This window comes from Perna viridis, chromosome 3 (assembly GCF_037379345.1).
Source record: "Perna viridis isolate PV_CMFRI_1.1 ecotype Kerala chromosome 3, ASM3737934v1, whole genome shotgun sequence".
NCBI classification, from domain to species: domain Eukaryota; kingdom Metazoa; phylum Mollusca; class Bivalvia; order Mytilida; family Mytilidae; genus Perna; species Perna viridis.
This window is the reverse complement of record NC_142447.1, coordinates 28,070,446-28,095,887: the sequence shown is the minus strand read 5'-3', so window position 1 is coordinate 28,095,887 and position 25,442 is coordinate 28,070,446. Positions and strand designations below refer to the sequence as shown.

Below are 25,442 nucleotides of genomic sequence, written 5' to 3'. Positions count from 1 at the left end.
ATTCATTTTTTGGGAAAAAAAACTATTGGATTGCTTTAAGACTAAACGTTTTAGCTATTAAAATGATAAATGATAAAAAAAAAAATACTAAAAAAATTGAATATTACTCACCTGTTTACATATCTACTTTAATCATAAAGGTCAAAAGCTCGTTATAAAGTTTGCTGTAAATTACCATCGTTATTTAACTTGATTAGTTGAATAAACCTGTATGTCATTTATAGGATAATGGTATATTTCAAACTTCTATGCGACTACATTTGTGATGCCTAATCTCTTATCAAAAACCCGAAATTAGCAAGTGACATAATAAAGTGCAACTTGATTAATCATGAACACAACACGAAATTAATAAATGAAAAGGTAAGCTATGGATAATGAGATAAAAACTAAGACCTCAAACAAACCAAGACAAGCATTTTGACACATGGATGATAAAACAAAGACAAGGAGCAAAGATAAGGGACAGCTCGTGCCTGCTTGTGAATATATTTTCATGTTGGCATGTACATGGATTATCTTATAATTTAACCGATGTTGGTTGTACTCACAAACTGCAACAAACTAAAAAAATGTTCGTCACTGAAATAACAAATTAGCGGATATCAACAATGAATTCGTTACATGAATCTAGAAAACCGAGGGTCACATTGAAAACCGGGTCAAATTGATCTTGACAATTTACGTTAAGATTTTTTTATAAATTTGCAAGATAATCGTCGTCATCGGTAATTTAATTGATTTTTGTACACAAACATACTATTTATGGTGACAATAATATGTGGACCAAATCGCCATATGTTTGCTCGGGTATAGATAAGTTGTTCTTATAAAAACACGAATAGATAAATAATACGGTTCTAACTTTGATGTGTGACTCGTGAAAATACAGTTATTGTTAATGTCAGGTTGTCAGAAATTTAATTCGATGATATTTTGTTAATAACATCATGCAATCTTTGGCTAGGTCGACTGGACATTAAATTGCGTATTGTTAATAGTACTAACAGATTAAGTAGCTGTCTTTGTAAGAATCATGCAAATTCTGAAAAATGTGATACAATCCCAAAAAGTCTACATATTTTTATTTTTGTATTTAAAATGTTTTATGGGTCTATATCATGAAATGTTTAATTATTCATTCCAATCTGTCTGCTCTTAGGATATAATCAACATTGAAAATCTGTTGTATTTGAGGGTCATTTACAGAGTTATCTCCCTTAATTATGAAATCTACAGTGCATTCAATATAATATCTCCTAAGAACACGGGTTATATGAAAAACCGAATGTTAATTTCTATTTACTATGGCAAACAAAATATTAAAAATAAAAATATGTAGGCTTTTCAGCCATGAATCACATTTTGCATGATTCTTAGCTGGAGTGCTACTTAATCAAACATATATACTACTACCCGAGTCGATTTTTATAAGATAGTGGTATTAGCCATTCTTTTGTGATATGTTTCATGAATTGGTCAAGAAACCAGCAAAAATACGAATTAAATATCAATCGGATGGAAAAAAAAATTTCTCGAGCAAATAGAGGGAGTGGTCGCAAACATACGCGCATGTGGTTTTAAGTAGAAAATGTATTCTTTCATATTCAGAACATATTTTCAATATTCAACAGCATTTTCTTTCTACCAAATTAAAGCATAATACATTATAATGTATATATATTTGCAGAAAATCCAAAGAAACCTTTAGGAACTGTGTTCATGTGTGAATGATAAAAATAATTCCCAAAAATGATTTTCCTACCAATATATAAGCAAGAGTAATGAGGGGAACCAAGATTCTAGCGGAAATCAAAAGAATGTAATCCAGGGACAAAGACAAGACAGAGAAAATAGAAACACACAAGAGAGAACACAAAATAATCAAAATAGTAAGTACAAAGCAACAAAAGTAAATGAGCATCTCAGACTCCACTAAAAACTGGGAGCATGTACCAGGTGCAACGGTATGGTTAGTGTCTAGCAGGTCCCTGGAAAGATGGCTATTCAAAGATCTCACGTTCACCTGGTCAACAAGTCTTTAAAATAATTCTAAAAGGGAGTTTCCATGCATCTTCGACCCTCGATGACTTTTGTTGACCTTGTAATAAGAATCATAACATCAATAGAAAGTTTATTTTTACATGTATTATGCTTTTCAAGTGGTTAGCATAAAACCACAACAAACATGATTGTGCTGCCTGTAAAGATCAATAACTCTAATAATCGACACAATTTTTAGTAGATACACCGAATCTTCTTTAATGCGACTCAAGCAGGACAGACAATCACAAGGAAATGAATGTTCTAGAAATACTATTTTGATTTTTTATAACAACAAAACTTTTCTTTGATATTCATCCAAATGTTTAACCAATGCGATTCGGCAAGTAATTGCTTATAATGCTAAACGATCACGATACTTAAATAACATCAATGATTGAGCGGTTTAATACTGTTTACAACTATTATACTTGGAACACTTTCTTCTGTTATGGAAGAATATTAAAATCATCAGCGGTAAATGAATGTAAAAGATTACTCTATATTGTATCATTCTATTTCATAACAAACCATGCTACAGCAACACCAGTCAATCCAATTAAAATAAATTAGGTTATTTCTCTTTTTAATAGCAAATTGAACCTTTTTTTCAATTTCAATGGATAACAGTATCAAGCAAGCGGTAATCATTTACAACGAGTCTGTACCGATTTATTGTAGAAAAATCGATTTCAAATATCTATTATTACATCATGCAACAACTTGTAAACAACTGAAATGAGCCTTCCAAATTTAAGAAAATAAAAACATAACAATCCAAGATAATTAGGTTGGATAGTCTAACTTTTTAGGTCATTACAAGTAATTGTTTATACATTATTTACGTAGTTTCTAGTTTTTTGGGGTTTTTTTTTGTGAAAACGAGAACATTGGATGGAAAATGAAAATGACTGCGACAACAATTTGATGGCTTTACTAAGCCTGTATAGTTTTTGTGAGCATCATAATTATGACCAAATATGTATGATCAGCATGCATGGAGTTTATTACACACACTGCGACACAGTCAACTGACACGTTTTTATGAATTGTTTCAAAAAATGACCTGAAAATTCGCAATGAATTTGACCAATTTTTAAGGATTGATGACAACTAGGAAAGATATAATTCAGAATGCTGCTTCATTGAAGAAAACAAAGAAAAGGCTGTTCAGATATTGTATCATTAATTTCAATCTTTTTTGAAAAGCATAATAGATATTGTTATACCAACATTTCGTGTTATCCATTTCCAGAATCAGTTTTTATGTACATGCGCTGTAAATTATTAAAAATTTCTTTCCAATATATAGCAAACACAGCAAATATACAGAAACGCTTGTTCTTAAGATCAAATTGGTAAAAATATCTAACTTCATATGGATTAGAATGCAACTTATGTGGTTTAGTATATGTCGGAGAAACGTAAGAACGATTAAACAAAATAATGTCCGGTCATCGTTCGGGAATTAACACCACCAAATTCCCGAGAGTTTATCAACACTTTAATCAACAAGATCATTCAATCCTCTCTATGAAATTTCGTATTTTAGAAAAAAAATTACCATCCTATGAACAGCCCCGTTCTAAGTAAAAACTACCGTAGGGAAAGAGAGGAGTACTGGATACGCATACTAAGCTGCAATACCTTACGGATACAATGACAACATCAAAAGTATAGGAAACCTTTCAAGCCAATATAACAATAGCATAAATGTGATGAATTTATTTGACAAAAATCACGGAGTCACGGCCATCGCCACTATACGTCACCTAAGTAACATGGTGTCTCCATAGATAGTCTCCTTCCTTTCATACAAAAACCTCTTGGATTTCATCACATTAGAACCAAACTTTATTCTATACCTCTCACTTTACTACACTCTCTTTACAAAACAAGTCTTGACACTCCTGTTTTTGACCCCACCTCATCATTATATAGAATTGTTGCCATAATTTTGGATATTAGTATTCACAGACTCTTCAAACCAGTTTGTGTGAAAAGTCAAGATGAAGAAAAACGATCATTTCTTCAACTACCGTTTGTCAACAAAGGTATAGATGCAATTAATGTGGCTACCATCCTCCATCACAAAAATGTTACCAACAAAATTCCCCCATATTTCAAAGACAAATCCATACCAATTATTTCATATTCCTATACTTCACCCATTGCATCCAAAATTTTCAATTATAAAAGGCTATTGCAGAACCTCGAGATTGAGGACTTCAAGGCCAAATCACCTGACTGTTCTCCATTCAAATATGGTCCTTCTGGTCACGTCGTTACAGGAGATTTAACCACCATCGAAAACGAATCTCTGCGTAATATCCTTTCTAAAGGTCCCAAGTACCGTGAACCACGCTCCATAAATTGGAATTATAACTTTGAAGTTCTTATGGATGCCATCGAGGACTATGCAAGAAAATGGATAAAACGAGAACAAGAAGACATTGATTCTCTGTCAGAGTGAGTAAAGACCGTGAGGTCGTTAATTATGAAATGAACGAAAGTTTTAAGTAGATCAATGAGTGCCAAGGCTACATCGGTTGGTTTTAAAAGACCCGATGTAGCAAAAACATTGTCTACTATACATGACAAATATGTTGTCGTACCAGCAGACAAAGCCCAAAACAACATTGTTTTTGTCTGCAAAACGTTTTACATCCAATGTTTATTATCAGAGGTAGACGGAGAACATAATAGCAGTGATAAGACCTATCCAAAGAAGAGATTGTGGAAAACCATAAATCTGTGCTCTCTACCAAATGATTGTGATTTACGTTCTGTGTACTGGATTCCTTAACCCCACAAGAATCCATACAAACAAAGTTTCGCAGATGGATCTGCAAAATGTACCACCAAACCTCTTTCAAAACTTTTAACTTCTATTCCGAAAGAAAGAATATCATTAAGCTAGATCCTTTAATCTCAGTTTCCGCTATATAGATGACGTATTATCTTTAAACAATCCTAATTTTGGGGATTTAATACATCGCATCTACCCCCAAAGCACTTGAGATAAAGGATACTACAGACACTGTGAAGTCAGCTTCATATCTTGACCTACACATAGAAATCGATGGTAAAGGTAAACTATTGACCAAACTTTACAACAAACGTGATGACTTTTCATTCAAAATTGTAAACTTTCCTTTCATCTGTGGCAACATCCCTTCAGCACCTGCGTATTGAGTGTTCATATCACCACTCATACGTTATTCCAGAGCTTGCCGAAACTACGCAGACTTTTTGTTAAAACTCTAACAAATAGGCTTCTGGAACAGGGTTATGTTGCTGCAAGATTGAAGTCATCACTACTGAAGTTTTATGGTCGTCATCATGAATTCGTGGATCGTTATGGTGTATCCATCTGCACCATGAAAACTGTTTTATTCAACGGATCATAGTTTTCCTTTCCTCATTTGGCTATCCCGGACTTGACTTTTTATGAGCAACTCGGCGGGTGTTTCCAGAGGACGCTTGCCCTACCGGTGCACCTGGTCCATGCTCCCAAATTTTTTGAGTCCGATTTGCTCATTTGCTTTTGTTACTTTGTATGTACGATTTTAGTTACTTTATGTTCTTTGTTGTGTATGTCTGTTTTCCATGTCTGGTCTTTGTCCCTGGATTGCATTCTTTTGATTGCCGCTATGGCCTTGGTTCCCTTGGTCGCTCTCTCGGTACACCTTATTATCACCGCATCCTTGCATGACATTCATTTGTACACTTATTAACTACTATTCGGATAACATTAAACACAAGAATTAAACCTCCAAACTTGAAATTATCTTTTAAAAATAACCGAACTGATACGATAATTAACTGATGTTTACACGTACAAAGTACATTTGTTATGTATATTATGACTCAATACAGTCACAAGATGCAATCACAAGCTATTGAATACACATATTATCAGTATGCTCTCACTCTAAAGGAGCCATAGTTCAATTAAAACGTCTCTGATGCACTAATATAAGATTAAGTAATTTGATTAGATTATGATTTTATCTTAAAATAGATTTCGGGCATAATAGATATGACCCCTAAACAACATAAACACAAAATGAAGATATAAAGTTTTGAAACACAAGTCTGAGGGGAAAAAGACCCCTAGAGAGACAATTTGTTTGGGGTACAGGAAAATTAGCTAAAACCTCATTGTTTCCAGCTTTATTTCGATATTATCTGCAATTGAATTTGCACATACATTTGTTCAGATCGAAAATTTACATTACACTTTAAGATATAATATAAGAAAAATATAGAATGATCAGGCCGGGGATCATTAAAATCATAATTAAGAACTATACCAGTATTCTTTTAAAAAAGATAATTGGCTCTTTTTCCAACTTTGATTTTAATTTTTGAATATTCTTACTCTGTATTTACACAAAGGGGAGACAAGTGCAAAGCTGTAACGCAATATTGCATGATTGTTTGAATGAGAAATATGGTTTGTAATTACCGCGTTGTTAGATATATAATGGATAAAAAATCATTTGAGTTGTAAAATGATACAACTTAAAAAAAACCGGTTTTTTAATCAACCTACATGACAATTAATGACATGCTCACTCTGGCCCGTCTCCGTTGCATGTTAAAGCATGCAAGTTTTATATATGTATGTTATTCGCTTTCCATTGTACGTTATTTCAAGAGAAATCAGGTTTAAACACAATGAAAGATTTTTACTGTGAAAGTACTTTCGTTCGTGGGAATTTTAACCATTGTTCACATCAGTTGACCATCATTTTTTTTAATTGAAACTTTACAAATTTTGATTGAAATTTTGACTGAATTACGAGAAAGTAAAAACAGTGCCTTTCAAATTATGGTTCTTTCATAGAATTTAAATATGTGCTTTTATTTGCTCTTGCCTCGTTTTTTATTGAAACAACTTTAAAATATTTAAAAAACGTAAAAATATTCCGCGTTTAAAGCATATTTCTAAAATCCACAATAATATATAAAATGAACAAATTCTATTCATTTACATATTTCATTATGTCAACCTTACCTTTTAGCAGGGATTGAACTGAAGCCACAATGTCCTGACCAATTGCCTGTTTTTCCATTTCAGTACTAGGTTGATGTGCATTTGATGCTTTCGTTCAATACAACAATACAAAAATCAAAGTGGCACAACATTTAACTATACTGGTGAATAAACTGTTGATTCGGTCTTTCATATATAACTTGTGAATCAATTTAAATTCCCGTTAAATCTATTCAGGATTTCTATAAGTAAGTACGCTCTAACTCTCTACAAGTAACAACTATTATGCTTTTAATATGTTATTATAGACGACACAATATTATATATTAATATTTGTAATAACGATAAAATATATATTTCTCAAACACGAAAAGAGTTATGTACCACTCCATGTAAGAATAATGATATATGAAGTACAGTCTATTCATTTGTTTAGAATTATGCTATGTAATATAACATTTACTTAAGACATTGGTACCGTTGATATTACACGCATCAAACCAATATTCTTTTCACGAAGATCACGTACCATGATCCATAATTCATGATGAAGTTAAGAAACGGTTGATAAATGTTTGTTATCGGTAATGACAAATTCTAAAACGAAATAAAGTAGGTAACACTTGATAACAACATTGCCATATATATATAATGAATAGAGTAAATTTTTTAAACAATGGAACAAAAAGGAATAATAGAGCACATCAGTGAATATCTCATTAAAATGTACATGGCCACATGAACTGTATAGAACACAGTATACCTGCAACAATATTTAAAATATAATCATGCACCCATTAAATATGTGCATCATACCAGACAAATAAAGGTGATTTAAGACCACAATAGAAAGGTAAAGATATATGGGGTGTTTGTGTACATAAACTGTACGACTTTCTGGCAATGCTCCTTTTAAACGTAGTTCTTCTTGACTTCTCTTTTAATAACAAGTTAATGCAGAAAAGCAAGTCAAGATAAATATTTATAAAGATGTAATTACCTTTCCAAACATTTATATGAACAAATGCATTGAATTTACAATAAAGATGACTTGCAGCAAAGGTGGTTACCATGCAAAAGAATTATTTTATTCATTTCTGTCTATTGATCAAAATTTACTGTTTATTTTAACGGATCAAGCATAATAAGCAGAAACGGAAGTAATATACAACGATACAAATCAAATCATGTTGGAAAAACCGTTGTAAGCAATTATAAACCTGTTGACGTACTTGGACAGTAAGTTTTATGATATGTGTAAATACGTGTTCAGGGATTTTAATATTTTGCAAAATTATACCTAATTATGGATAAAGATAAGACTTCAAATTCTACTGAAAACGCCAAAAAGCGATTGAAGCGTCAAAAGTATTTTAAGAATATTATTTTCTTATTTCTTCCTTTTTTGGATTAAGTTATTCTCAGGGAAAATGTCTCCCCCGCCATTCTTTGGTATGTTTTATGTATTGGGAATGATCATCACTATTCTTAACATTCGAATTTTGAATACTATCCAATTAGTTTTCAAATATCGCACTTTTAATTGACTTTCTTCTGTATTTCATGCAATTATTTGAAATTGCATGTAAACCTCTACCAGTAAACCATAACCAGAGATATTAAATTCACATTTGTTTAAATATTTTACTATTAAAATCTTAACATCAAACTTTGGTCCTTGTTCGACTTTTTGTAAATTAATTTAAAAAGTAAATTTGGATTAGTTCCTGTTACCTAAAGGCTCTAACAATCCTTCCTTATATTTATTGAAGTTACTTGATTAATTAGTGGCTGATTAGAGTAAGATCAGATGCTACCAATTTGCTATGAGATTGTATACGGATATGATGATACAAAAAATGTACAGTGATTAAAACGCGAAGTTATTCCCTTTTCATTAATATATTACACACAACGAAAACCTCGGTTTTAAGTTCCGATAGATCAAATATAAAAGGTCCTATAAATAAAGTCGAAACTGAAATGGGTAAACTTTCTATATAACAGTATATCATTATCAGCTTTATCCAAGATTGCCCAAATATGTAAACACCTCCTTCTGAAGTTACCTAATTTTTCCTTTATTTACACGTCTTATCACCCTAAATAAATATAACATGATAAACATGTCAAAGCGAAAACGTCTGTGAAATATCAAATTACACTAATGGACTGAAAAAGGCAATAAATGAAAAGTCTACTTTTGGCAATACAATTAAACTACGACTCAATTTATGCTTATCGGAGTACTATTTTACTGCAGCATACAGTTTGTTTGTGTCGTAATCGTCTGCCAATGATAAATCTTTGCATTTTCAGTACTTCATTCAGGACCAAATAAGTAAATTTGCTTTAATTCGACAATCACATTTTTATTCGGTCATTTGAAATAATAAGCAAGGGAACCAAGATTCTAGCATCAAATCAAAAGATGTATCCGGGGACAAAGACCAAATATGGAAAACAGACACACACAACAGTAGTGTTTTTTCCCTGAAAGATTAAAAAGAAAACAATTTAATACCAGTTGTAGTTGATCCATAGCTGAGGGCACATATGTAAAATGGACAAGTTATGTATCCCAGGCACATAATTATATGATAACCTTTTTATTTAAATTTTGTTCCAATGTGGTCATTATACAGGTAACTATACATGATCTTTACAAAATTATTTAACAGACCCCCTTCCCCCGTTCTCTGGCGCGCCATAGTTGGTTTGGAAATATTTTCCTGAAAATGATGAATAGAATTGTGTCAGGTAAAATTTCTAAAACCAAACATAGTACATAAGCCAATTCTTCAAAGCAGACATATCCATAGTTCAACTCTTCAAAATAGACATAGTCCTTCGATCAACTTCTCAGCTAGACATAGTCCTCAATTCAACTAATTGAATCAGTCATGGTACTACGGCGACTATTCAAATAAAAGATAATCCTTAGACCAACTCTTCAAACCAGACGCTGTTCCTAGGTCAACTCGTCAAACAAAACATTGCACTAAGGTAACGCCTCAAACCAGACATAGGCCTTAGGTCAGTCAACTCTTCAGGCCAGCCATTGTCCTTAGATAAATTCTACGAACCAGACATATTCCTCAGAAAACTCCTCAAACGAGGCATAGTCCAAAAGTCATATATTTAAGCTATTTATATAACTTAGGTGATTAAACAAACCAGACATAGTCTGATGTCATCTCTTCATACAAGACATAGTCCTATGGTCAATATGTTTTAAACAACATACAATTCTTAACTCAGTTATGCATAAGTTTTTAAAGTTTTGGTTTAGAACTTGATAGAGTATACTACAGGATTACTATTGACTAAAGTAAACGACAAAGTCAATGGCTTTCCGTTTCATTTCGTAAACATTCCATTCATTTGTACACGATTTCACATCTGAACCTGCGTTTTGATTGAATGAAAAATGCATATGCATGTTTTTATCGAAGGCAATATAGTAGCATTCTGATATATATTTAAATCAAAAGGTATATCAAACAAATAAAGTTTATCACGTTCACCAGCTTTGTTAGCATCTTCTCCTGTTTTCAATGTTTCTGTCAAATTAAGTATATGCATGAAAGACATTTTTGCCAATTATTTGTCAGAACGGAAAAAAGTGAAGGACAAGCTAAGGCTGAATGAAATAATCCCATACAATGGTGAAATATAAAAACTGGCGGGTTAAACAACCTTCCCGTTTTTCATTCCGCCTAACCAACAAATCCTTTATGTCATTTATAATTTTGTTCTTATTGTATCTGCTGTTAACTTAATTTGTATCATTTCAAATAATAATTAATTCATTATTGTCTTTTTTAGATTTTAAATTCGTCTAACGATGATAGTTGTTTTGCAATACTGCTGTTTCCGAATATCATCGTCGTCTTTTTTTACATTGTAAATGATGGTTCTTCTTCTTTAATGAAACAAATGATTCGAATTTTGTTTTCGTTCCCTAAATGGAATTCCTACTTTTTCATTAACTTGTAAGTTATAAGAGTCAAGACTTTTTAACCTATTTCACATAACACTGTAAAGACTATAGTCTCACTTTGTTTTGAACTTTTCTTCTTTTGTCGATTTGTTTGATTATTTGTGAACATCTGTTGTTTGGGTCATTATACGATCAAACATTTAAATTTTATATTGTATAGAAAACAATGATCAACGCAACTAAAATTCTAATTATTGGTGGAAGTTCTACAAGCGTAATGGTTGCCACAGACTGTTTATATCATATACAAGAAGAGGCATATGTTCAAAATACGTCGCCTCATTGGGAAATGGATACAAGTATATTGGTGGATGTATTTTGAGAAGCAGGAAAGTTAATCTTACTTATGAGCACGGAAAAATAGGAAAATATTGATTATCCATCTTTCTAGGTTAGAACAACTGCAGAAGAAAGAATTTATTCATATTAACAAAATCAAGGTCAACTAACATCGAAAAATTTAGGGAATAAAAAATCAAATAGAATTATTTTCAAACAAAAAATGTTCATGGATATCGAGCAACTAAATTGTCTTTCATATCCGGAGAAGGATGTATTTGGAACCTTCTTAAAGTTGTCGCGTATTTTAGGTTGAAAACCTCCGTATCTATCCAGTTGAGTCAAAACAAATGCGGATGTTTATTTTTTCTACTAATAGCGAATGAAGGATAAAATCACCGAACTGATAAAATCTATGCAGTAATCAAAAGGAATAATCTAAAAGGAAAGTCGGTATAACAAATGGCAATATCAGGGCAAAAACCGGAAAGTTGGAAAACCACCGCAATGGTTCTTACTTGGTACTGGCATTCAAAATGAAAGGATTGGTTACACCAGGTTTTATATCGCGCTAAACCTCCCGCTTACATTACGGTTCATTATTTTCGGTATACTTTAACACAAATGGGCAGCATCAAATTGCATCCAGTCAAAATCACATCAGTATTCAAAATAATATACCTTGTGTATGAACTTTTTTCATTTATTGCGTATACTACTGATCTTTAAGAATAAACTCAAGGTTTGATTCTATCCATATATTATTGTATTGTTCCATGACGAAAACTGCTCATCTGTTTTTACATCCTCTGTTGGTTGTATGTTTATTTGACTGTACGCATTGCTTATCAGTTCAATTGCTCTCAATTAACCTTTTTTCGTTCAAGAACTTTGTAATCATAACGCAAATAAATATATCTAATTTGGTATTATCTAATAACATGATGTTACATATTTATGACTACATAAACAAGGGTTTCTAAGAAAAAAAACCTTCGTTTTATCTTCCGAACTAAATCAACAAGAATAACTCATGGATCGCATAATGCTACGAAACGTATTGAAAAATGTGAAGTATGTTTGTTTAATTTTATTGTTTAGTATAATTAACAAATATTTGTTTGGGATGATGTTGCATAACTATGTTTGTAACAGATTTCTGTACAATCAAAAGGAATTCTATTTATCAGGACAATATGTTGCATATGATCTTATAAAAGTATGTTGCCGAAATTGTAGGAAATATTTACGTAGATTTGGATTTGAAAGATGATAGAAGTCGTCAAGTTTCATTTTAATGACGTTTGTTCAAGTCGTAATGACACTTCAAATCAATTTTATTAAACAAGAAATGAGTGTAAAACCTTTATCAATGCTTCAGTTCTATGATAAAATGGAGTATAGATGTATAATTTACGGTAAAAAAAAACTGATATAATTAATCGGTCTTTAGATATTAAACCTCGTATAACCAAAACCATGTAATCATCGACTTGAATAAATAAAGAGCAAGACTTGCCTAAAATCTCTTTTTATTGATATTTTACCAAAGACATATCTATTCCAAATTCATATGCTGTAACTCAGGTTGATAGTAAATGAATATTTGATAGTTTTGATACTACTATAAGTACCAGTCATTATAAAATAATTCGGACAATGCCCAAATCAAAATGATTCACTGTTAAGAACCCACTGAACAAACGATGACTACAAATGCTATATTTATAGGTAACAGTTGTCCTTTCCATATTCAGTTCTGTACTTTTGAGAAAATCATACATTTATCTCCGACTAAAATTAACCCGTTCAAACAAGATCAAGAACAATAACTCTTGCAGAGTTTTATGTACAATCTATATATTTTTTCCTCAAAATCCCAGCGACCAAATGAAAAATCAAGACTGGTTATGTGATCAGTGTTTCTGAACAACAAAAAAAAAATAAAATCGGTTAGTTTTTTGACATGCATAAATCACCTCCTGTCTGATTTTGATAAAGACTGCTACTTAAAACAATGCAATTATTACAGTAAACCAAGAAATTGATCTTTTAAACGGTATTGTTTACAACAAACAAATTAGCAAAACGTCTTGTAATCGAGTTTATACTTGGTTCTGGTCTTAACACGTTTGCAAACATAATCAATTTTAAATAATATTTACAAATATTTGATTGAGCTTTTAGTGAAAATACTTAAGAAAATAAAATCCCAAAATCCACTCACATGGAGATTTGTTTTCATTTTTGAAAGTTCTCCCATATCCCGTATTTGCTTATGTAAACGTAAGTTCAGCTAAATTAACATTACATCACGAAATAAGTATAATTAACACTAACATAAATATTTAGTAGTTCATCAAGGTAAACAAATGGTTGTCTTTTCTACAAAATAATTAACTTCAAGGAGACATAACTCCCACATAACAATTAAGTAGCACTTAATAAGAATTATGCAAAATGTGATTCAAGGTTGGAAAGCCTACATATTCTTATTTTTGATATTTTGTTTAAAATGTTCAAGTAAACAGAAATTAACATTTGGCTTTTCATATAACCTTTGTCCTTAGGAGATAAAAAATATATAGAATGTACTTTAGAATTCAAAATTATGGGAGATTACTCTGTAAATTACACTTAATTTCAATAGAAACTGTTGGATTTTTAATGTGGATTATTTCCTAAGAGTAGACAAATTATATTGATATGAATGATTATACATTTCATCATACAGACCCATAAAGCAACTTAATAACGAAAATAAAGATGTGGTTTTTTTTAATTACGGAATTTGCATGATTCTTAGCTGGAGTACTACCTAAAGTGGGTATTGAAATAGTACAGGTCTTTGGCTATTAGCACATTTTTAAAAACGGAACCAGATATTGTACTAAAATTTTCAAAACAATACAAAAGAGAAAAGGAAAATTATGACAAAAGTAAATACACGGTCTACTCTTAAATTTAAATCTTATATTCATTAGAACTTGTGTTTCAATAAAACCATGACATAAAACAGAAACATTGCATAGAATGAAGTATTCATTGCAATGTAAAACCTCAAATGGATAGGTAATAAAATAAATTCTTCCTACTTATTTCTCCCATTGCAAGCATTAATCAATTCTACTTAATCCGAAAAAAAAATATGAACTGCACATGTCTTGTAAAAAGCAGGGGTCACTGTTTTATTTCAATTATCATTGTAAAATTTGTGGTGGTTTGATCTTTTTAAACGGTATTCAACTGTTAATGACACGATTATTTCATTGCACTGTTTGTAACAACACATTTTTATTAGCAAATGTTCTCCTATAAAAGTCAAAGATAATGAAAGCGTAAGCGATGCCTGTTTAATTGGGATCATTTCATATGCTGTTAACCGATTGACACAAGCTTTTAGATTAGAAACTTCATGGTGTATAGCTTAAAAAGTTGTCAGGTAGTAACAACTTTTTTTAAGATACATCGACGTTTGTTGTATGAAATAATGACAGAAGGTAAATTTTCGTCTTTTAGAACAAAATTTTAAATTGTATAAAAACAACAGAAAACATAATCTTACTGTATGTAAACTTTAAGTGGATGATTGACATTACATAGATGTAATTTGCCTGATAAATAAAGCAACAGTGGTCATATTAATGTTAATGGAACATTAACTGTGTTTTATATAATGACCACCATTACACTGTTTACGGTTTGGTTACCAATTTCCTTTTGACGATCATGAACAATTTTTAAATGATAATTATGCAATTCAAGTATGCATTGGCATCGTAATCCCCAAATAAACATTGAGCTTTTTTAAGGTTATCTGCTGTAATATATAATACATATCAAGGAAACAGAACCTCTAAATATCACGTAATGAAACTGAAGTGCATGTGAATTGAAATAATTTGGTTTTAAAGTAAGCCTAGAAACCATCCAGTATTGCGTTGAAATCCAACTCCCTGTGGTGCCAAGGCTAAACACTTTACATCAAAAGGAAATTGCTGAAAAAGGAGTACAGCACAGCATATGGGATTAAACAACACAGTTCTTGTTTATCAACACATCAAAAATTTACTCAACTCTGGTAAGTGTAGTTTTTCATTAATATATCACCTTGTAAGTCTCGTTCTCGATTGATTTTTCATTCTAAATTCTCAAAAGCATACATAACCGAGGACCACTTTACATTCAGGTGGCTACTATCAAAATACGACAATATAGTCCATATTTATCAGACTGTATTTTGCGTAAGTTCTATATTACCAAACTTAGTATAACGTGGCAATAATAGTGCGTCATCATTTCATAATCATACTACTCACGTATAAAATATTTCATTGACGGGATTATAGTATTAACTTTATATTTACCACTTCTAGTACTTTTAAATATAAGCTTTGGACCAATTTCCACGAGTTCAATGGTAAAGGAAAACTATTGAATAAACTATACGACAAACGTGATGAATTTTCATTCAATGTTGTCAAATGTTCTTTTATCTGTGACAACATCCCTTCAGAACCTGCATATGGAGTTTTCATATCACAACTCATACGTTATGCCAGAGCTTGCCGAGACTACACAAACTTTTTTTACTTCTTACAATAAGGCTACTGGAACAAGATTATGATTTAAGTCATTACTACAGAAGTGTTGTGGTCGTCATCATGAACTCGTGAATCGTTATGGTGTATCCATTTGCACCATGAAAACTGCTTTGTTCAATATGTCATAATTTTCCTTTCCTCCTTCGTTTACCCCGGACTTTTCATGAGCAACTCGCGCGGGTGTTTCTAGAAAAGCATAGAACGCTTACCCTACCGGCGCACCTGGTCCATACTCCCAGAGTCCGAGTTGCTCGTTTACTTTAGTTACTTTGTATGTAATATTCTAGTTATTTTATCTTCTTTGTTGCGTTTGTCTGTTTTCCATGTCTGGTCTTTGTCCCTGGATAACATTCTTTTGATTACCGGTAGAATATTGGTTCCCTTGATTAATCTCTCACAGGACCAATAGACAAAGCTTACAAGTCTTTCTTGGAATAACTCGATGTACATCTATTCTTTATTTCGAAAATTTAGTAGGCATAAAATATTACTGATAATATCAATGTGCAAACGATGGTAATAGAATATATCATTCAGAAAAAAATCTTCAGCAAAAGCAAAATTTTGGTGCTCATTGAAAGGAGCAAAAACAACAATTTTATATTGCTCTTTAAACAAAATCATAATTCCCACGAGGGAGTTGTTTTCTGGGCAAAAGTCTGATATGCTTGAACACTTCATTTTTCTTTTAATTTTATAACAGAAAAAAGTTCTGGTGTCCGAATTGTCAACAAAAGAAAAAAAGAAGATGCAAATATAACTTCTTAACATAACTTCGAAGACACACAATTTGTCTCCTTCTGCAAAAATATAATTAAATCGTAAGTGAACCAAATTAACACATATAGGTTATAAAACATCTGAAGAAAAGATAATTTATATAATAGTGAACACAATACTACTTCAACTGCAACAATGTCAAGGCATCCTGCAAAGAATCTAAACAATCTACGATAAGTTTATGCCTAACTTAGAATATTTGTACCACTGCATAATTTTAGTAGGTGTCGTTGATGATGTTTCTTATGATGAAAATAGTTCTTCTGGATAGTAGTAGACGCATCGTCACCTCTACCCTGGTGATTGGAGCCACAAACCTACTAATTATCTTTAAGGGGTAGCATCTTAATAAAATACATGTAGATTTATTTATTTCTGTTGCAGAAAGAAAGCGTCGTTAAATGACTTCCATTTCCCCAAAACAAGTACCTTACACCTCTGCGTTTCTTAAAATTCTATATAAACCTACGTACGTTATTTTTAGATCAATTATTATCGACAATTTAATCTCTTCATGGCAAGTTTATTACCTATTTTCAAATTTTATTCTTATAAATCAAGAAACAGTGCTAAAACGCCATAGTAAATGAAGAATTATATAACTTTGTCATAAACCTGTCTGAAGCCAATTCATCTTTAAAAGCATCCATTTCAAAAAGAAAATGCCCATATAAACTCTGAAATTGGAAAGCTTTATTAAGTGGTTTTTTTTTTAAATTTGGTATTGTAGCATCTTTACAATCAAATTCTTTGACGAAGCTATAAACTACAATGCCAGGCTCTTTTGGAAAATAATTGCTCTTTTTAATCAGAATCAATTTTAACAATAAACTCAGTAAGACTATGAAAATGTTTCAGTGATATGGGAGATGCTGAGGTTTGAAAATTTGAAACAGTTAGATTTTCCATGAAAGTAAATATATCAATATGGAAATAAATGGCATTCCGTTATAGACGAAAAATAACATGATTAGCTTTATTTTTTTCTACCTAGGAATGTTTCTTGTTTGAATTGTGTTTGTAAAATATTTAAAAAAAAATACTTTTTTTACATGTCTGTTTTACATTTTACCGTTTTAATATTGCGTTTTCGTCATACAATCATCATTATATCACCCGGCTTTGAAATTAGGGATATATATATCTTATCATATCCACTCGTTGTTGTGACAGGAGCATCATATTGATATCCTTTATCGTTTGATTCGATTTCGGACTTAAGCGATGCCATCAACTTTGTGTTTGAGGACATTTTGTATTTATATTTATCTTTTTTTTCCTTGTGTGTGTGTGTGTGTGTGTGTGTGTGGGTGTGTGTGTGTGTGGAGGATGTTTCAGTGAGCTTTGCACACAGTGTTTTCCTTTTGTTGTATTCATTTTTTGCATCACTAAAAGAGGTAAAAAAGGAACATATCAGAAATAGCAACGTGTTCTTTATAACTTGACCGTATTGTATTTGTAACCATGCCCCTCATAGGCCAGCCAAAGGAATTTTATTTTGGTATTTCGCCATTGCATGATGACAGAAGTTATACCGCTGGACATGCCATCATATTCTACTACTGAATATTGTATAATTGAAGAAAGTTTAGATTTGTATATCTTTTATTTTTTTCGTACTTTTGTTCAGATGCAATCGGCAACATTAACTTTTCTATATGTCATTTGTCTTACATTTCATCTCTTCTGTCTTTGATTTTAGGTTTTTCATTCTTATTCGTTTACTTTCTGTTCATATACTTTGTGTTGACGTTTCATAATGGTAACACGGGATTTTACATGAATGGTACCTGATTGATTGACACCTAGTTTCCTTCCAAAATGAATTAACAACTTCAAATTGCCAATTGTAATTGTTTATATTTTCTTTTTATCGTGAAAATATATTTTGCAACGCTAATAGAATTAACGATCTATTCTTTATAAGCGTTTTAAAACACTACTTGTTCTGTACAAAACGTAGATTTATTTTATTGCATATAGTCAAATAGTCAAATTCGTAAAGAATCGTTTATATAAATAAAATCAGAACCAAAAGTTTATTAATGCCAAAAGACAAATACAATGAAGTCTCTTTAAACCGAACCCCGAATAATAAGAAAGCCTGTCTATACCAGCCACTTTTGTAAATCACTTTCATTTAAACAAATGCATTTTGAACACTGGAAAACAGAACACAGAACTCTTAATCCAATACATTCATTAGTACAAAAGGGGTTCGGTTTAGACCAGCTTCAATATTTGAAAGGGTAATCAAGGGAACCAAGGTTATAGCGGTAATCAAAAGAATGCAATACAGGGACAAAGACCAGACATGGAAAACAGACATACACAACGAAGAACATAAGTAACTAAAATCATACATACAAAGTAAAAAAAAAAGCAAATAAGCAACTCGGACTCCACTAAAAACTGGGAGCATGGACCAGGTGCACCGGTAGGGTAAGCGTCCTCTGCTTTTCTAGAAACACCCGCCGAGTTGCTCATAATTTTACAAAAAAGCTTGTTTATCAAAATTCGACAATTGCATTTTTAAGACTGCAATTGCTGTTGACATTTTGTTCACCGTGTCTTACATCAGCATGGTATAAACAGTAACATCGTTATGTAGGTACTCTGCTTCCACTTTCAGATTTGTTCTGATAGAGGCAATTAAGACTATTATTCACAATAACCGGTCGATTAACAATCTTCGTTTCATGTGAGAATAAAAACATCCATCACGCCAAGTAACTGAATGTTCCTTTGGTTTTTCATTTCTTTTTATATTGATATCAGTCAGATGTACCAGGCGCTGTGGGCATTGTTATAATTTTCCCATATTTATAGAAGTAAATTGATGTCAATCAAAATATTGATCACTTATGTGTGTACCTGCGATAAACTTATTCTGATCTAAAAACAGTAAATTGCTTGAAGTTGTCATGTTTTTTTTTATCTAAAATGTAATGTACATGAAATGTGCAGCTTGGTGTTAATTTTTTCATCAGCGGGTTTTTATTTTTTTCTTTTTGCCTACAAGTTGTATTATATATATTATAGTCTTGTTTGCTTATTCGTGCTGCTTTTATTTGATATATATTTATGATTTTGGCTGTAAAAGTCTTTTTTGTGCCATCGTTTTATTTAATGTCGATTTTGTATATGCAAAAATCCTTTTATTACTTTTATTTCTATTTCTTAAAATTTTAAAACTGGCTTAAAATAACAATGTTTGCATAATGTCATTTCTTTTTATTCTGAGAATCATCGATCCAATTGAAAACAACATTTCCCGAAGCTTACCTTTTGATAACATATAAAAATACCTGTCATATATAAACACGTGTTTCGAGAATTAACCTCTCATCAGCATCATAGAATTAAATATAAAGGAAGATAAGTTTAAAAATTAATTGTATTCAAGAAGTACTCAAAACCAAAAATATCGAAATAGGAAGCCAAATCAATCACTGAGAGGTTCTACTAAATGCAATACAAGGAATGAAGCCTCAGTGTTTTAGGTATTTTGAAATTTGTAATACTGCAAAACTTGATAAATGTGATAAAAAAAACTGATATAATTTGGGGTCATTGAGTTGGTGAATACATATTTAGTTTATTGTTTTGCTAGTAATATATTAGTCTATTTTCTGGTTTACAGCGCTCTACAACTAATCTTTAAAACAAACTGTTAGTTACCGCTACAAAAGAAATATAGTACATGAAGATACATACGGAACAGTGTTCTCTTAAGTGAAGAAGATGAGGTAGATGAGATAGATGAGAATGGTTGTTATTTTCCGCCAAAAAAATATCCCTTGCAAAAATTGGTGGTGAAATTTATTTAAAATGCTAGTTTCCAATCTACATTTGGATATTTGTTATTGATTAAAAAAAAAGAAAAGAAAATCCAACCGAACAATATTATTTTCTTCTACATATTTTATACATTGACGTAAGGATAGTCCTTCTGTGTTCAGATATGTATTTTTTAGAAAACATTTCATTCATTTCCCATTAAATGCAACCAAATCTAACAAAATCAAGTTCGATAACTCCTGCATATTTCAAATTTCATGAACGATCTATATGATTTTTTATCTCAAAAGTGGAAAACAAAACTGAGACCTGTTATGTGGAATAAAAATTAAAAGTGGATTTAGCGCATGAGTTTTTTTTTTTAAATGCGCGAATCACTTCCTGTCGTCTGGTATTTGTAACGACTGCAACTGAATACATGGCACACTTATACATTATACAGTATTCACGAGACAATTCGCTAGGTGGGATATATCAACAAAACCAACTTAAGAATATCAGACAAGCTAAAAATCGATTTAAACCATATTTCTTTTTATATTACGAGTAGTCGACGCTTTAATTTTCAGTGCAATCAAATGTTGTAATTTTTATTACCAAATTAATAGCATAGGATACAACTGAAAGGTTTTATGTTTAATTTATTATTTCATAAAATATATGTGTCTGTCCTAGTATGGTTTGTTTCATGAATCATTTTATTGCTATGACGTCATTTGTTAAAGAAGAAAACTACAAATGTCAAATTCTTCTGAACAACATTTTCAGTATCTTTTTATTTATTTTTTTCCAATGAAGATACTAATCCTGAAGTCTATGCTAAACACGCTTTAGAAATTATCAAGACAAACCCAGATGGTAAGAAAGAGAACAACAAATAAAAAGAATCAATGAAAAACCGTAAGAAGTTAGTATTTGATAATATACCAAGAAGATAATAATTCTGGGATTTGTTGTCCAATAAAGGTATGTTGGTATTTGTTTCTAGACGATAAATAGGTTACGATCAATCTCCAAAACAGAGGTTGGTAGCTCCTTCGTCCCAGTACTGTGTTTGCTTGACGTGGGAGATACAGGACCTCTGTTTTGGAGATTGAGTTACGATATGCATTTATCATTTGCGGTAAGTTTTGTTGATTTGTTGTTTTTATATAAATTTTGTGTAATTTTAATGGCTATTTGATTCTTACCTGTAATTTTCCCACAAAAATATGAACATATGATAGGGTTTTACAGTGTGTTTTTCCATCTTGATACACATCATGTTCAAATACTGTCGTATTGGTTCGACAACATATAAATTTGAATAAGGCAAATCACAAGCCCAAAACAGCATGATGAGGATAAAGTACAGGAACAATATGAAAATACCCATAAAACACAATCTTTATAACTATATTATCTATATATGTAAAAATATTATGTTATCATACACTAATAGAATGTCCACCTTTCTACATAAAAATGTAACAGTTATACATAGCTCCACAAATCTGAGGTATATAAAACTGTCAAAACAATGATGTTTTGTACGTAGTTGAACAATGAAAGTAACGTCATCATTGTGCCGGAATTTAGTATTGGACCTGTTTTAACATATTGGTCCTGTTTTTCCGTATTGAAGCTTTTTGTACTTGTTCCTGCTTTTTTTATAATTTTGAATCTATCTGTCCGTATTTCTCCATTTATTTAATAATTTTTGTTGGCTCTTTTCGATGAATAATGTATGGGAAACTGAACTCATATTTAACACAACATATTCATAATGTTCTTCGTGTTCAGTCGACATTATAATGAGAATGGCTGTGGTGAATATGTCACTGCAACAACGAGGTAAAATGTCAACTTAAGGCCACCCATGGGTCTTCAATGAACGACGAGGAAACACCACCGGGCAGGCTGCAGCTAGTCCCAAAACAACAGTATACAAAGGTACAGGACCCATGCAGGTCCGGATGTCAACAGAATATGCCTGCAGCAGCGCTAAGCTTGTCGTAAAAGGCAACTTAATAGTGCTCAGAACCCTAGCCGGGGGCTAGGGCGCTCTGCCCACAGAGCAACTGGGTTGTCTGCCCCAGGTGGTGGAATGGGGTACCCCTGGCGTGTTACATGCTGGGGTTGTCATGCTATAATACGGAAAACCTGACCACAAACCATAGTGGTGCACCGTGTTGGGAAAAATGCCACGTTCCTCGCACGTTAAAGAACCCTGCTCTGGTATTCTTCCGGAGTATGAACCTTGGGGCTCCGCCACGGGAGGCTAAATTGCCCGATCCTACCCACCTCTCCCTATTTCAAGGGACAATCAAAAATTTCTCGACCCCCATTATCCTTGTGTCCCATCCTTTTTCATTTCATCATCATTTCATGTTTATTTTATCATCCACTTCATGTTCATCGCCTGAATATAGCTGAAATATTGCTGTTCGGGCGTTAAACCCAAACAAACAAACAAACAAACAAAGGTACAGCGAAACACTTTCCCCTATATACTCCAGCAACATAAAAGTAAACGGAAAGTGAAAACGAAACAATAAATACCGAAGCAAGAAAGTCCTGAATTGGGACAGGTGCAACAAAATGCGGCCGGGTTAAAGTACTTAAGCGTGATCACAACACTCTCTCTTTTTTTAAATCAGACATCTGTGGAAAATATTACACAATTATCAGTTCAAAAAGATCTGAGTCCCCTTGTTAAAACGGAAATAAGTCATATGAATACAAGTCAAGTTTTATGTCCTGAAGAACTCCATCAAAATTAAAACGTTTTTACCTGATTTATAGTAACAATCTATATATTAGATATAGACAGTTGAATTAACGGATTTGAAATAATGTTCAAGACTTTCCAACATTAAAAATGCCACTATACACCGTATATGTTTACCATAAAATATATTTGACGTCACTGACGTTTTGGATATCTGCTCGTTACATGAAGAAAACCTGTCCAATAATTTATCACTTTCTCCCATCAATTACACCAAAAAAATAAAAATTATCTCGGTTGAAGATCTGAGATCTGACAATAAGGTAAATGTAATTAATAAATTTCCATATTGTCGAATTACGTAAGTTCTGTTAATTAATTTTCATGCTTCCAGTTTTAGTGGAGTCCGAGTTGCTCATTTACTTTTGTTACTTTGTATGTTTTAATTAGGTTATTTTCTGTTCTGTGTGTGTTTGTAATCCATGTCTGGTCTTAGTCTTTGTCTCTGGATTACATTCTTTTGATTTCTGCTAGAATTTTGTTTTCTTTTCTAGATTACTCTTTTAAGAATTTAAGTTCAGATTTTAAGACACCGATGTCGAGGTCCTGCTTTGATTTCAACTATCTGGGTTGTTACTTTATATGATTTCGTCATTGATTGTATTGATATGTTTATTTCAACCTACCTTGTAAGTAATATACCATTAAAAACCTAATAATTTGCTAAATACGATGCCTTTGTTCATGAGATACAACTTTAAAGATTAAAAATTGTTAGTGATAAATCACATGTCATGGAACAGGATTTTCACTCCAGCAATAAAATTGTCATTTTCATCTTAAAGTTGGAGAGGATTATGGAAATGTTAATACTGATTGACAAAGCATGATTTTCTAATTAATTTCAAATAGTTTGCACACATCACATTGTCACATTGTAAATTTAACGTTGGATTTTAATGTTATCTTTATAGCTTTTTCCGTAAATTTTCACTTGTTAAATTAACCTGTCAATGACTTTTTAATTCCACTGACTTGTCTAATTATTTAGAGCTTAGATAAAGGGTTCTCAACATTAGGACACTAGATGCAGGCATCAAAGGACGAGATCATGTTTTTGGACCTAATGTCCCAATCTTCTACCAAAATTGCAGAACAGTGTGTACCATAGACTTTCTTTTTTCCCAGATTCAGGACGCTTACCCTACCAGTGCACCTGGTCCATGCTCCCAGTTCTCAGTGGAGCCCGAGTTGCTCATTTGCTTTTGTTACCTTGTATGTATGATTTTAGTTACTTTATGTTCTTTGTTGTGTATGTCTGTTTTCCATTTCTGGTCTTTGTCCCTGGATTGCATTCTTTTGATTACCGCTATAACCTTGGTTCTCTTGATTACTCTTTCATATAAGACAATATCTGTAACTGTATAAAAGATTGTAATTTTTTAATGGCATCTGCCTCTAGTTTCATGATGGAAATAAGTACATGTATAAAAATACATAATGTCTGTAATAATCTAGTTATACTGTTGGGAATGTTCAACTTACGATATTTCAAGTCTAGAACATTACTCGAAAGTGAAATGAACCAGTACTCTCAAACATTATGTAAAGACCCTTCGATCGTCATAATATACCTGAATTGATCTTTAACGTAACAAAGTTATCAGTCACAATGGTATTGTAACAAAATGTCATTTTATTGTCTGTTTATTGTCTCTCTTACAGAAATAGAGTTCTAAATAGTTCCTCGTGGAATAATGTGACCAATGAGACAGGATGGATCAATCAACCAGTCAAGTTTTGTAATCATAACCTACTTATGATACTTTGACACTTGTATCAGTAATAGACTAATAGAAAAGGAGTACTAAATCTTGAATAAATGATTGTCTGGTTTGTACCATACTAATCGATATCATTCAATTATTTTAATAGAGTAATCAAGGGAACCAAGGTTATAGCGGTAATCAAAAGAATGCAAACCAGGGACAAAGACCAGAAATAGAAAACAGACATACACAACAAAGAACATAAAGTAACTAAAATCATACATACAAAGTAACAAAAGTAAATGAGCAACTCGGACTCCACTAAAAACTGGGAGCATGGAACAGGTACACCGGTAGGGTAAGCGTCCTCTGCTTTTCTAGAAACACCCGCCGAGTTGCTCATAAAAAGTCAAGTCCGGGGTAGACAAAAGAGGAAAGGAAAACTATGACC

At 32.0% G+C, this 25,442-nt stretch overlaps 2 protein-coding genes across 3 annotated transcripts in view; one reads left to right on the top strand and one right to left on the bottom strand.

Annotated features, from left to right (window-relative positions):
* LOC148621707 (acetylcholine receptor subunit alpha-type acr-16-like) overlaps nucleotides 1–7,312 on the bottom strand; it is a 28,908-nt gene extending 21,596 nt beyond the window's left edge. The window contains exon 1 of one of the 2 annotated variants that reach the window (XM_088576374.1): nucleotides 7,067–7,312. The gene's annotated coding sequence lies outside the window, so the exon portion shown is untranslated. The remainder of the gene's footprint in view (nucleotides 1–7,066) is intronic. The other variant, XM_088576371.1, reaches the window with a different exon arrangement.
* Nucleotides 7,313–24,967: 17,655 nt separating this feature from the next.
* LOC148621706 (neuronal acetylcholine receptor subunit alpha-9-like) overlaps nucleotides 24,968–25,442 on the top strand; it is a 28,356-nt gene continuing 27,881 nt past the window's right edge. The window contains exon 1 of the mRNA XM_088576361.1: nucleotides 24,968–25,019. The gene's annotated coding sequence lies outside the window, so the exon portion shown is untranslated. The remainder of the gene's footprint in view (nucleotides 25,020–25,442) is intronic.